We start from the raw sequence: 14113 nt of genomic DNA, 5'->3' as shown, positions 1-14113 counted from the left end.
AGCAGGATATGAGTGCTCTCTTTTATAAAAGCATGAGAAAAATAAGTATGACTTCGGGGGGAAGTGTTTCATAATTACAGCTTTCTTCAGAGACAACCAGGGAGGCACATGACAAACATTTTATTTTAATTAAAAATTTTCTTTTAGTTGTTTTGTTTTTCTATATTATTCTCTACAGTCTATAAATTTCAATTTCTGCCTTTTTTAATTTACTGGCCATTGCTAATAGAATTTACTTTTTAATTTTTGAAATTAAAATATAATTTTGTCACTTCTCCTTCTCTTCTCCTCCATCCAATACCACCGATGTAACCCTCTTTGCCTCTTTCTCACATTCATTGCCTCTTTTTCTTTAATTGGTTAACAAACACCAAGTGGTCATACTTGAAGTTATAGAAATAAAAGTAATATTATACAGATTGAGCAGGTTGTATTTGTGTGTGTGTGTGTGGTCATCCCTGAAATTATATAGACACAAATAATATTATACACACTAAGCAGGTTGTGTTTGTGTGCATATGTGCATGCATGGGTGAGTGGTCATCCTTGAGATTATGTACACACAAGTAATATTATACAGACTGAGCAGGATATATTTGTATATGTGCATGTGTGTGTGTGTGTTGTTGTTGTTGCTGTTCTTTTATTCTTTCCCGTCATCCTGCATAGATCATGTGTACCAGCCAGTGCTATGCACCTCACTGGAAAAATGTATTGAAGTTTGTTCTAGAGAGCACACTTCATTCCCCATCAATCCACTAATTTTGTTCTATCTGTTCCAGCATATTTGAATCACAAAAAATTTTAGTTCTGCCTAAGTGGTAGGCTCCACTGGGTATGTAAATGTGCTTAAGGCCCCATGGAAACAGGCTGCTGTGACATCCCAGCAAATCTCTGAGCTTCCCAGACATGCAATCTTAGAGCCTTGTGCTTCAGTGCACCATACATATTGAAACATCTCTTCTGCACAAATATTACACCTGCTACAGACCCTGAGGATAGCCCGACGTGAATATGAGGAGCAGACGATTATCTGATAAAACTGTAATAAAAGCAAGATACAGTAAAAAATTATTTCATGTCTTCAGGCATAAGAAATTAAATGGATATACTTTGTTCTGGAATACTACAGAACTAGAAAGAATAGGTAGTTTTTCTATAGATAGATTAACATCTAGACTATAGTTCATATTAGAATGTAAAATGTAAGCTACCTCCCATATTCTAAGTTCACAGGCAGTTGGGAAAAATCATCATTTCATTGATGCCAAATATTGGCAGCAAACATCACCAGAGATGATGAACACTTCCATAATGTATGTAAAAGTAATATGGCATTTGAAATGCAAGCATAACAGGTTATAGTTGCAAAGGAGTTAGTGTTTATTACATTTATTGGTTGTGTGAGGCTCCCCTGTCCATGAGGGTTAACCTTATTGTGCAGATGAAGAAAACAGTTAAAAGTCAGCCAAACTGTGTCATCTGTGTATAGGAGCAAGTGTGCCTATTCCTAGAACGGTGACTCTTAAGGTGCATCAGTACCACCTGGGATGTTGCCAGAGATGCAAATTCTGGGACCCAGCCAAGAACCACTGCACTGGAAACTCCTTGGACAGGGCAAGCAATCTCTTTTGTAAGTTCTCCTGGTGACTCTGATGTGCTCAAACTTGAGATCAGCTCACCTCGGGAAATAATATTTGCAAAGATCCTCTTTATCTAGATGTTAGAACAACTGTTTCTCTCTCTCTCTCTCTCTCTCTCTCTCTCTCTCTCTCTCTCTCTCTCTCTCTCTCTCTCTTTCTTTCCTTTTAACAGTTTCTGATGTTATTTTAAAACTGCTTCACGTGTTTTCTAATGTTCTTAATACTTTAATTTGTAACATTTTTGATGATATACATTTCTTCTAATTTTATCAATGTTATATTTTCTCATCATCTGTATTATTGGATATTTTCCATTTTTTTAAAACTCCATAAAAATAGGAAATTCAGCTTTTGGAGTTTTATTTTTAAATCCTTTCTAAATGCAAAAGTGATCATGCCTCTCTGAGTTTGTATAATATTATTTTCATGTGTGCTTCCAGGGCTGCCCACTTGGCACTGGGCAACCAATTGACTTGTTCTTCCCTGGGGAAGACCACCCTTCTAAACTTTCCTCCACAGCCTATAGTTCCTTGTGTAGAGCTAAGACCTCATGACTTTTCCTATGCTGTTTGGCATGTTCATCAGTGACATTTAGCTTGCATTGGAGAGATCATGTTCGTAAGATTTTCTGAGTATAGCTTTTGATATTATTAGGAGACACAATCTCACAGGAAACTTTTTGATCCTCTGGGTTTTATCATCTTTCTGTCTCTTCTTCCAGAGTGTTCCCTGAGCCTTAGGTACAGTAGTGTTTGTAGGCCTATCCATTATAGATATATTACAACTCTGCACCTTGATTGGTTGTGTTTATCTGTAGTGGTCTTCATCTGTTGCAAATAGAAATAGGACTTTGCTAGCACTGAATGCTGGGTAATCAGTCCTAAGCACAGTATCTCTCCAATTGAGAGGATCTTAAGTACAATTAGAGAGCTGTTTGGTGATTGCCAAGGTATCTGTGCCACTAGTGCACCTTTATAGTTAGTGTGCCATGTTGATTGTTGATATGACTCATAGGCCTCAAAGCTGGATAGGACTGTGTTTTGCCTCTGTCCTTTGGAAGTTTGCAGAGCATCTTCAAGTACCATGACAGATAGTTCTCAGAGAGGGGGCATTCTGGTCAGGTCCAGCTCAGGAGTCTCTATGCTTTCTTTCTAAAGTTCATGGTATATTCAACAGTAGGGACTTACCTTCCACCTCTGGGGGGATTCAAGGACAACAGGGTTATGCTGTGTATTTTGGGAGCCTCTTGGATAGCCCTGAACAACAATTCAAAAGAGAGCTTGTAATACTTGTGTTAGGGGTGTTGGTTAGTTGGTCTTCAGCTTTTCAAGAGTTGAACATCACCTCAGATGAGAACATTTCATTAAAATTCTATTTCTATATCTACATACAGAATTATATTCATTATAGCTTTATTTTTAGGCAGTTAATTAATAGTATAATTCCTGTGGGTTTTCAAGACATCCTTATTATACTTTAACCTATCTCCCTCCTTCTCTATTTACCTCTCCCACTTCCATTCACCCCCTTTTAAATCACTTGTATCCTTTCACTCCTCCTTCACCCCCTTCCCATCTACTTCTGTATTTACCTCCCTTTATACATAATGCATGTAATAACAATTATGGGGGGGGAGGTGCAAGCAATGGTCATAAATTTATAGTAGAGAAGAAAGGGGTATATGGGAAGGTTTAGAGGGAGAAAATGGATAGAAGAAATGTAATTAAATTATAACCTTAAAATTAATTAACAGAAATAAACAATAAGGTAATTATAAGGTTTTAGAATAAAACCCAGGGCATGAAATGAAGAAACCTGAAAGAATCTCCTGTAAAACCAGATGGTATCCTACGAAATTATGCATAGGATCATCACAATTGTTAGTGTTTTCAAGGTAGTGAAGTTGGTTTTAATCTACAAAACAATGAGTAATTTAGAACAAATTGTCTGATAATGACTTAAGCTTAATGAACTCTATACATTATTTTAAGGCAGAGAAATCAGCCTTTGTGTCCAAAAAAGGAAAAGGACAGAAACATTTAATATTAAAATGTAAAGGTAAGAAACCAATTTCTTTTTCTCTTTGGGATATCCCAGTAACAGAAAAGCATAGCCAATGTCCAAGACTATCTAAACAATGACAACTTTATGATCCTTTCAGGAGGCAACACTGACTTCCAGCATGGAGTATTGCTCTCAGAAGTGTGTGCTGACACTCTTCCTACCACTAGATAGAAATAGTTTGAATGCCATGTCCTGGTTACAGTCTGGTCGTCCCAGAACAGAAAATTCAAAAGTAACCCTCATGACTTTATTCTTCTGCGAGAAGAGCATATACTTCCAGTTAAGTAGCATGTGTCTATATACAGCCCAGAAAATAAGAGAAAAGCAGCGAATCAAATATATTTGATCATCAGTTTGACAAAGATCATAATTTGACTTTCAGTGATGCTGTCTTTTGGAAGAAAGAGTTATTTTTTTCATTTCCTATTCAGAAATGAAACTTTTGACTCATTTCTCTCTCTCTCTCTCTCTTTTTTTTTTTTTTTTTTTTTTTTTTTGGCTAAGATCCAACTGGGGAAAAGGTTACCAAAAATGAATCATAGAATTTCACTGATTTAACCTTAGTTTTGAAGGACTTTTTTCCCCTTTGTTTTGATCACTTTTCTTTTTTTTCTGAGAGACCAAAGTAGACTAAATTATATTTAATTGTAGAATAAATGCTAAGCTAAACTAAAGCTGTTAATCATAGAGGTAGAGATGGATGTGGTTGGTTTGGACAAAGTTCAAGATCAACCCAGGTAACAAGGCTAGGACAGCTTCACACTTTTTCCACATTTTTTTCTCCCTTAAATATCACCATAGTACTTGATTTTCTAAGTGATTTAACAAATGAAGATGTATTTTTGAAAAGGATGAGCTGTTTTCTTTTACAAAGGGAAGATTATAGGTCATTTCTGCCAGTGCCATTTGGGTAGAACAGTCTAGAACATCATCAACCGAGAGAAGAGTTGTTAGTAGATAGTGAAGTGTGACAGGGACAGGGGTCCCTGCAGCCAGTAAATGAGCTCCACCATCACTTGGAATTGTGATGGGTGGGGAATGCTTTAATGGTCAGATCGACCAGTGCACAGAGACCTTGTAATGTTTCAAAGCTTATCTCAGTCACATTGCTGGGCGAAGAGCCCCATGGGAAGATCTAGTACTAAGCAGGCTTTCAACCAGAAATGGTTCATGGTCATTTGGAAAACATATGTCTCAGTTTGGACCTTGGTAAAAATAAGAGACCCAGTTTCAGTTTTTTTCATTATGGCATCCATTCTTTGAATTCCAGAGGATTATTTTCCTAAGAGAGCAATAAGATATCTGAGAGCCAGGGCGCAAGTTCACACTCCATCCCTACATGTGAGAGACAGCACTGATCCTTGTACAAGTGGCCATTAACATTTCAAAGGTGCTAAATTCCTTTCCAAAGTTCACAAATATAGGGGTAAGACTATTTCCCAAGCTCCCCTAATTTATGGCGATCATCTGTAATGATTTTCTCTCATTAGACTTTGTCTGAATCCTTAAGCATTAAATACTGACTGAAGGGATTCCATTTACCCCTTCTAGTTCATTAAAGCAAACTGCTTATATGAATGAAAAGAATTCTTTAAGGTTTAAAGAATGCCATCTGGTTCTGATATTCAAGAATTTGGTGAACAAGTCCATGTTTACTCTAGAATTTTGTCTTAATAACATCCCATCTGGACTAAATTTCCCATCCTGGAATATCAACTAGTTTTGTTACACTCTAATACTGAAGCTCCTCCTAGTTTTTTGATTATGAGAGGCTTTTCCAAGAATAATCTTACAGTGCAGACTTGAAAATAGAAACAGATTCCAATAGCAGTCAGGCATTCAGGGTCATGCTGAAAAATAGGATGTCCTCATTAAGACTCCTCTGGACTCCTGCAAGTAGGAATCCACCGTAGGTACCAGTATTTATTATGAAGATGCAGTGTGACACATGGCCTTTACAAGAACGGGAAGAGCAACATCAGACCTGAAGTCACCCCTAGAAGTTTTTCTCAACTCTGCCTCTACATTCTCCTCCTTCTCTTGCAGGGCCTATGCATGCGTGCTTTGCATAAGCTCAGCTTTTTCACCTAACCAGTTCCTTCTTTATATCATGGCACAGTTTGCAGTTCTTCAGGAAATTAATAGCTCAAGTCCTAGAGATACTATCTTCAACCTTTAAAGAGAAATGGTGGATTGTCCTTCGATGGGTTAACTTAGTTCTATTTTTTGATTAGTGACCTATCTCCTGTCACTAAATCATGACAAGGTAGGAGTCACTTGATGAATTGGGCTGTCACTGTAAAAAAATATTATATTTATTTACTATGTGAGGACCTTTCATGCCACTGGGCACATGTGGAAATCAGGGGGCAGTTTGCAGGCGTTGTACCTGTGGGTACAAGTTCCTCCTACCATTTGGGACCCAGGAACCAAACTCAGGACATCAGCATCATTACCCCCTAAACTGCTTTGCCTTCTGTGGGCTTGCCACTTTCAGGAACCAAGGACAGGTGATTTTCCAGAAATTGCTTTAGAGCCAAGCAGACATAGAAACACATTCAGTAGAAAATGGAAGATGTGGATCCCTCAGAGATAGCATCTAGTGTTTCAGAAACCATTTTCCTTTGGTCTAAGGTTTGTTTGTTGTTTTTTTGTTTTGTTTTGTTTTTTTGTTTTTAAATTGTACTGGGGTATTTTCACAGGTCTTTTGTCTCAAAAGATTGAGATAGCATGATATCACTTTGTAGGTTTTCAAATGAAAATTGGTTTGGACTAACAATCACCTAGGTGTGAAATGCTTGTTGTGATACTACAGATGGAGAAAAATCAATCTCTCTCTCTCTCTCTCTCTCTCTCTCTCTCTCTCTCTCTCTCTCTCTCTCTCTCTCTCTCTCTCATACACACACACACATTTTCAGGTGTATTCCACTTATCCCACTTTGCCCTAAAGTATATCAAAGACACCTACTGTGCCTTGAGAAACCATCTCTATTCTCTTATTAAAGTACTAGAGAGCACTCTGCTGTATTTCTCTGATGTATTAAAATATGCCCCTTATTAAAAGGCTATATGCTAAGTTTTTCTTAAAAAAAAAAAAAAAGCTTCACAGAGGTTCTGCTTAAGAACATTGCCTCATACATTGTTCTCTTCCTCTTTTAGCATCCTGGATGCTTACTCTACAGCAGTTCAGAGCAGGCACATGCCTCTAGAAATTGCTCCCTGGTATCCATATCTCTACTGTGAACTTCTCTTTATTACCTTTCACTCATGAAGGGAAAAGCATTGAATCAAAACCACTTGGCAGGATGTCAGTTTGTGGGACCACGTCCAACTATAAAGGTATGAGTGTTTACTGTACCCAAAACAGAGGCTGTGAAAATATGCCTGGCACTCAGTGACCTCAACAGAAAGACATAAAACTTCACGATGTTGTGTGAGATAAAATGTGCTTTAAATAAATGTAGGCATTTGCCAGGTTCTCAAATAAATACCATTCTGTGACAAGAAATACTGTGTTCAGATTGTGATGGAAATTTTAGCTCTGAATACTAGATACCAGATCAGTTCTTTAAATGCATCAGAGGAAAGGGGAAAATATTTAATTCATAACCAAATAGCTCCAAAGTGGATTGGGATCAATTTAAAACAGAATTTTTGCTCATGTTCAAGGGAAGCTCATGATCAGAAGGATGCACACACACAAAAATAATAGTTGTTATCAAACACACACACACACACACACACTAAATGTTCAGAAAATAAAGGAAATGCATACTTTAAATAAGTGAAACCGAGTTTCAAGCGGCAGAGGAGGAGTCATGAATTATATGGGTGAAGGTTGCTATGAAGAGCCCATTAGCTATGCTCTGGTAAGTTATAGACACATGGCACACACAATTCGAGTACTTACTCTGATATGCCAGTTTCGAATTTCAACCTCCAGGAGTCCCAGGGCTGTAGGTATCTTTAACCTGTTCTACCCAGCACATTATTTTCCTCTGGCTTAATTTTAGTATAAGGTTATGTAAATTATGTAACTTTAATGAGAAAGCCACCAGAGCTTAATTTCCCTCTGAAAATTAACTTTTTAAACGTTTAACATAAATTATGCTTGATGTCATCCGCATTCTTAGACCTACAAGAAACACTTTTTACTTCTCAGAGTGACTGAGGCACTGTGTCTTCTGTCTTACTCCAGGAAGGATGCCTGGTGCTGTTGGCCTATCTCAGATGAACAGGACTTAGGAGTAACTTAGCTCCTGCCAAACCGTCACCAGCATCTGAGGTCTGATTGGAACTTGTCTCCAGCATATTGGCAAGGCTGTCTCTCTCCTTTAAAACAATTATATAGCTCCCTTATACCTAAGAGATATTTCTTTTCATATGATTTAATCTAATTATTGCGAAAGAAGGTAATAGCATCTGTATTTTAACTCTATAAATGTGCTGCGCTTTTTGTAAAGGCATGAATAGTAATGAAAATGTGTAAGGTTGTAGCCGCCAGGGGCCACAGGCTAGTGGGGTTCCTGAAAGGAAAGCTGGGGTTGTATGGGATGGATGCCCAGAGAAGAATGAGACTAAGACAAAGTTTCTGATCAAGGCCCAGTATTTACTTATGTGTCTGAGCTTATAAAGGGGGGACCCATCCCCCACTATGCCAGGATCTTGTTGCTTCATCAGGATCTCATCAGGAAAACAGGTTCAGCCTCTCAGCAGGTAGTGGAGTCTTGGAGGAAGCAGCAGATAGGGTAAGAAAATAGACTTTACCTAGGTTGGAAGACTCCACCGTAGGTGGGCTAGCTGGCTGTGGCATAAACAAGGTCTAAATCAGCCCACTCCAGCCTGGGGGTAAGGGCACATAAGGTGAAAACCACATGTCACCCGGATTCAGACATTTGTGCCTCACTTACCTGCCAGCTCAGAGACAACCCACCATGAATGGTGTTCTCAGTATCATGGTCTTGGTGTATTTCTCTTCACAGCCTTCTAAAATTGATTCCATTTCCCTCTCTATATTAGATATTTTTTATATCTAAATCATTTGTATTATCTAGAACTAATACATTTCATAATATCAATTTCCCAAATGAATTTGATTAGTCCTCAGCAGTTTTTCCATTCAAGAGCTATTTAGTTTAACTAGCTTTCTGAACACTTATTACCAGATTTTCACTATCATTACAATGCTGTAGGTGATATTTTCATGTCTATGACAGTACAGTGCTCGAAAGCCATATCCCTTGGTTAAATTTAGGAACTTTACATTTTTGATAGGTACCCTAAAGTCTCAGAAATGGAGTACTGAATGCCATCGACTATTTACCCAATAGAAGCTGAGTCTTAAAAAGGTGACGATGTATTTCAGAGGATCTAAGGATGATCATCAGAGTTGCATGGCAAGGATTTGATATCAGCTTCATCTGACTCCAGACTTCACCACTTCCACCTGGATTCATGATTTCCTAAACGGCTGGGAATGGGAAGTGGAATATACAGCCCTTACATTGTTGGGATAGAGGAGTCAGGTTCAAGGATGGGCAATGCAAAGATTCAGGATGGGAAAAACAATTGACCAATGACTCCTTTGCCCAAACCTGGATACTACAGATGCTTAAATCTAGTGGAATATACTCAATCACTTATCGAATAATACCTGAATACCTCTTCACTGCCTGATGTGACAATATGCCAGGAAAATTTATCCCAAGCTACAGTGACATAGTTTCTACTTCTTGATGAAAATGAAAGATGTTAACCAAATCATGGTAAGACTAGGGTGAAACTTTAACTAGTCAGTGTAAACATGTCAGAAATATGTAGGCTTAAAATAAGTTTTTTTTAATATAGGAAAAGAAGTCAGGCTAGGATTCCTGGGGAAGATGCTCACTGAGATAAAATCCATTCGGGGTAGGAGTAGCAAGAGAAAGAAGGTAGCAACACAAATCTAGGAATTTCCAGGCACAAGCCTGAAAGTTCCAGAGACCGAACTTGGGGGCTGAAGAGAAGAGTGCAGAAAACATAAGCAGAATCTATGTCCTGTAGGGCCTCATTAGTCTAGGAAGGGAGTGTTATCATTAATAAAACGGGAGTCACCAAAAGACCTTCAGGAAGGTACAAATCACTACAGCAGCAGAGTAAAAAAAAAAAAAAAAAAAAAAAAAAAATCATCACTTGGCTTCCAGCAGCAATGCTCATCAGTTTATGGAATATGGGACAATACACAACTGAAAGCAACTTCACTAAGAAGAAACTCCATGTGCTTAAAAACCACACCTGAAGATTGCTAGGATCTGATCTCCCCTCCCCTCCCCTCCCCTCCCCTCCCCTCCCCTCCCCTCCCCTCCCCTCCCCTCCCCTCCCCTCTCTTCTCTCTCTCTCTCTTCCATCTGTCTATCTAGAAGAAGCTAATTAAAAATCTTTTGTTAAGCACAAAGTGCCAGTGAAAATAATCACACCCATGACTAGGGGACAGTGATACATACAGGGTTAAATTCTAGCACTTCCCAAATCAACTCAGCAGGAAACGCAACATCAAATTAAAATTAGCTGACTGCCTCTAGAAGCCACTTGTGGAGGCACAGTTTTGGAAGAATCCACTTGGAATAAGAGATGGTAGAAGAGGATTCAGAGCAGAGACTATGTCCCTAGTCCCATATCCCCAGCCTCTGTATGTGTTCTGGGCATCCGGATCTACTGAGAAGTGAAGTTTTCAAAAGGGAGACAAGAATAATACTTTTAGGCTAAAGCATGCTACTCCAGCCCTTCAAACATCTGAAAAAATATCCCAGACATATGCACAAACTTCTGGGATGCTAACATTTAGACCAAAGGATGTGCGATCTCAACACCTGGCATGATGGAGTTGCAAGGGCAAATCACAAGACGGGCTTTCTCCGTGTACCACAGGAGAGCTTAGAGAAACTCTCTCCACCTGCTCTAGGAGATCCTGGGAAAGGTTCATAGATTATGGTTGCTCTGAAGTAGAGCTGCCCAGAGATATCCACGAGAAGACTCAACTGCTACCCACCATCTTAAAGACACATATTGCATTTCTTGGTGAGGCAGCTGTGCCATTTTCCTAATCCCTCATGTCCCAGTGGCCACACTGCACATCCCCAGTGATACTATGCTGTACCTCTTGATACATACAGCTTTCTCCATATGGAATTCCTCCACTGCAGTGGTCCATTTTGTCTTTTAGCATCAAATTCTAATGTCTGGTCAGGGAACAACGCAACGTTTGGGGGAGGGGGGAACTAGCTACAAATCAAGCATTTGAGATTTAACAATGAATAATTTTTGTCAACCTGGAAGCCAACAGATCTTTTCTAGTAATTCAAGTTAAATGTGGTAAAATGCATAAGGGAGATGGCTCTGCACCAGAGTAACTTGCCAAAAAACTGAGACTCTGAGTTTGAGTTTGATATCTGAGATCTATGTGGTGTAGAAGAAGAGAACCACTTCCTATAAGTTGTCTCTTAACTACCACACCTATTCTGTAGTGTATGTGTGTCTATGTGTGAGTGTTCTCTGAATGTTGTGTGTGAATGTCTCTGTCTCTCTGAATGCTATCTATATTCTCTCTCTCTCTCTCTCTCTCTCTCTCTCTCTCTCTCTCTCTCTCTCTCTCTCTCTCTCTCGTGTGTGTGTGTGTGTGTGTGTGTGTGTGTGTGAATGGTGTGTGTGTCTGTTTGCATGTGTGTGCCTCTGTGTGTGTTGCCTAGGCTACAATATATATGGAGTAGAAAGCAGCTTGTAGAGTCAGGTCTCTTTCTATTCTGTAGTTTCTAGAGATTGGACACAGATCAACAAGCTTGCCTACAAGTCTTTTTAACCACTGGATAATCTCACTGGCTCCATATGCAGTCTTGTTAAAACTATAGGAATGATATTTTTATTAAGCCTTCCTATCAGTCATTTGTGTGAAGATAGGTTTCATGATTTAAGATTGAACAAATCCTAGTCATCTGATGTCCTCACATTTCATTAACACTCCATTGAGTCTCTGCAAAATTGTTCATGTGTAAAGTTCTTATCAAGTTGGCATTCGTGCATTGTTTGAATCATTCTAATAACCAAAATCTTCAAAAGAAGATTATCAATCAATGCACATCCCTACTCCCTCCTCTTCACGGATGAGACACATCATGGATAACTTACTAAATTTCAGATCCACGTTTTCATATTCGAACAATATATAGCTGGAAGTATTATTAAAAAATAATGACTGTGAAACGTTACTGAACGCCTTTGATCATAATAAATCTGTGTAAATTCAAGTGATGGAACTTTTTCTTTCTAAAAGAAAACATATTTTAGGTAATTGGTTCTATATTATGCCAAAATTTATTTCTGGTTCTTAGATATTTTGGTATAGAAAGGCCTCATCTCCATATTTGAAGACTTACTTGGTCCTCAGTAACTGGTACTCCTTAGAGAGGTTATGGCTCACTTAGGAGGTTCAGCCTTGCTAGAGGAAGTACGTCATTGGGGTGGACTTTATGGGTGTATAGCATCGAATTACTTCCTGCTTATTCTCTCTACTTCCTGTGTGGGGTTGAGAACCGATCCATCGGCTTTCTGTCCCTTCTCCCATAACTTCTTTACATTATGGGCATTTAATCCTTGGAAACCATAAGCCAAAATTAACTGTCCTTTCTATAAGCTGCTTTTCATTGTTGTATTTAATTATAGTGACAGAAAAGAAACCATCATAGAGCCGGGCGTGGTGGCACACGCCTTTAATCCCAGCACTCGGGAGGCAGAGGCAGGCGGATTTCTGAGTTCGAGGCCAGCCTGGTCTACAAAGTGAGTTCCAGGACAGCCAGAGCTACACAGAGAAACCCTGTCTCGAAAAACCAAAAAAAAAAAAAAAAAAAAAGAAACCATCATAGAGTAAAAGAATTCTGTTTCTCTGACCCTTTTCTTAGAAATGGAAACTTTAATCAACTTCTACGTTATAGTAACACTTTTGTGTCCGAAATTTTCATGACAATGAAGTTGTTAAAATATCAGTCCAAAGCTGCTTCCATCTAAAATGCAATCCCCAATATGTGGAGAGAATAGTTAAACACTGCATTACAATATTAGTAGGAATCTATCACATACAGTAAATGAAAATTATTATATGAAAGCAATTGCTACCTCAGGAAGAGAAAAATTCTCCCAGAAAAGATTTAAAGGGGAAAATATGCTAAAATGATCTTATTTTTTCCTTGAGGAAATAAAACATATTAAGCAAGTTAATCAGCAAATATGAGTTCCTAGGAGACTTTTACGATATAACTATATTTAATAAAGTAAATAATAGTTTAGTGTGTGAAATGGATCACTTATGTTCCCTACATTTGCATAGTTGAAATCCCATAGCATGATGGGGAGGATAGGTGGTAGAGACTTTGGGAGGGATGTGTCAATCCCGAGGTAGCCACTGCATGAATGGGATTACTGCTTTTATAAAACAGACTCCAGTTTAGACAAACAGCCCATTCCACCACACAGACACTCCAAGAAAGCACCAACTGTCTGAAAGGAGATGTCAACAGATGGTGGACTTGTCAGCACCTTGATCATCAGGGACCTGGTGAGAAGGACATTTCTGTTTATAAGCTCTTCAGTGTGTGGAATTTTTATAACAGCCAAGGCAGACCAAAATAGGATACACATCCCCTTTCATGTATTTTAAACCAAAGTCCCTTCTCCCTATTTTTGTCACCCATGCTGAATTTGTAGTTGTTTTACATTTACTGGGAGGGTGAAGGTAGGGGGTAGAGAATGGAAAGTAATAGCATAGCTAAAACGGGCGAAGAGTTTTCATGGATTATTTCCAAGGTGGATGATTTCATTGGCTCAGATTCTGCCCACCTCAGGCCTCTCTATAATTTCAACCATATGTAGGTCTCTTAAGTCCTGCTCTTGGAATAAACACAGTGGTGGGTGAGACAGGGCTTGCGTTTTACTTGAGAGTCTGCATACTTCCTTGACAAGTAAGTTCATTCTTTTGAGCAGCTAAGAAGCAGTTTATGAACATGTCAGAAGCCCTGTAGGTGGGGAAAAAATGAAAGAAAAGCTGTGCTTATATATCAAATAACTTTTGCAGTCACAACAAAGTATAACATATTGTATCACAGGGAAATTTTTCTCAATCATCAATGCAGACAACCTTGATATCTAGTCAGTTTTATGTCAACTTGACATTATCCATAATCATCAACTGAGAAATTGTCCCTGTAAGATATGACTTTAGACAAGCCTGTCAGGCATTTGTTTTGGTTTGTTTTGGTTTGGGCTGGGTTTTGGTTTTCCAAGACATTTTTTTTTTTCTGTGTGCAATAGCCCTGGCTATCCTGGACCTTGCTTTGTACAACAGGTTGGCCTTGAACTCATACCAAACCAACTGTATCTGC

At 38.7% G+C, this 14113-nt stretch overlaps 1 protein-coding gene across 2 annotated transcripts in view; it reads right to left on the bottom strand.

Moving 5' to 3' along the window:
• Nucleotides 1-14113, bottom strand: part of Prkg1 (protein kinase cGMP-dependent 1) — a 1217686-nt gene that overhangs the window by 945450 nt on the left and 258123 nt on the right. The gene's annotated exons all lie outside the window — the stretch shown is intronic.

Source organism: Mus caroli, unplaced genomic scaffold, assembly GCF_978045245.1.
Source record: "Mus caroli unplaced genomic scaffold, Mus_caroli_1 scaffold_20, whole genome shotgun sequence".
NCBI classification, from domain to species: Eukaryota; Metazoa; Chordata; class Mammalia; order Rodentia; family Muridae; genus Mus; species Mus caroli.
Note: the sequence above shows the minus strand (reverse complement) of the source record. Positions and strands in the feature narration are given on the sequence as shown.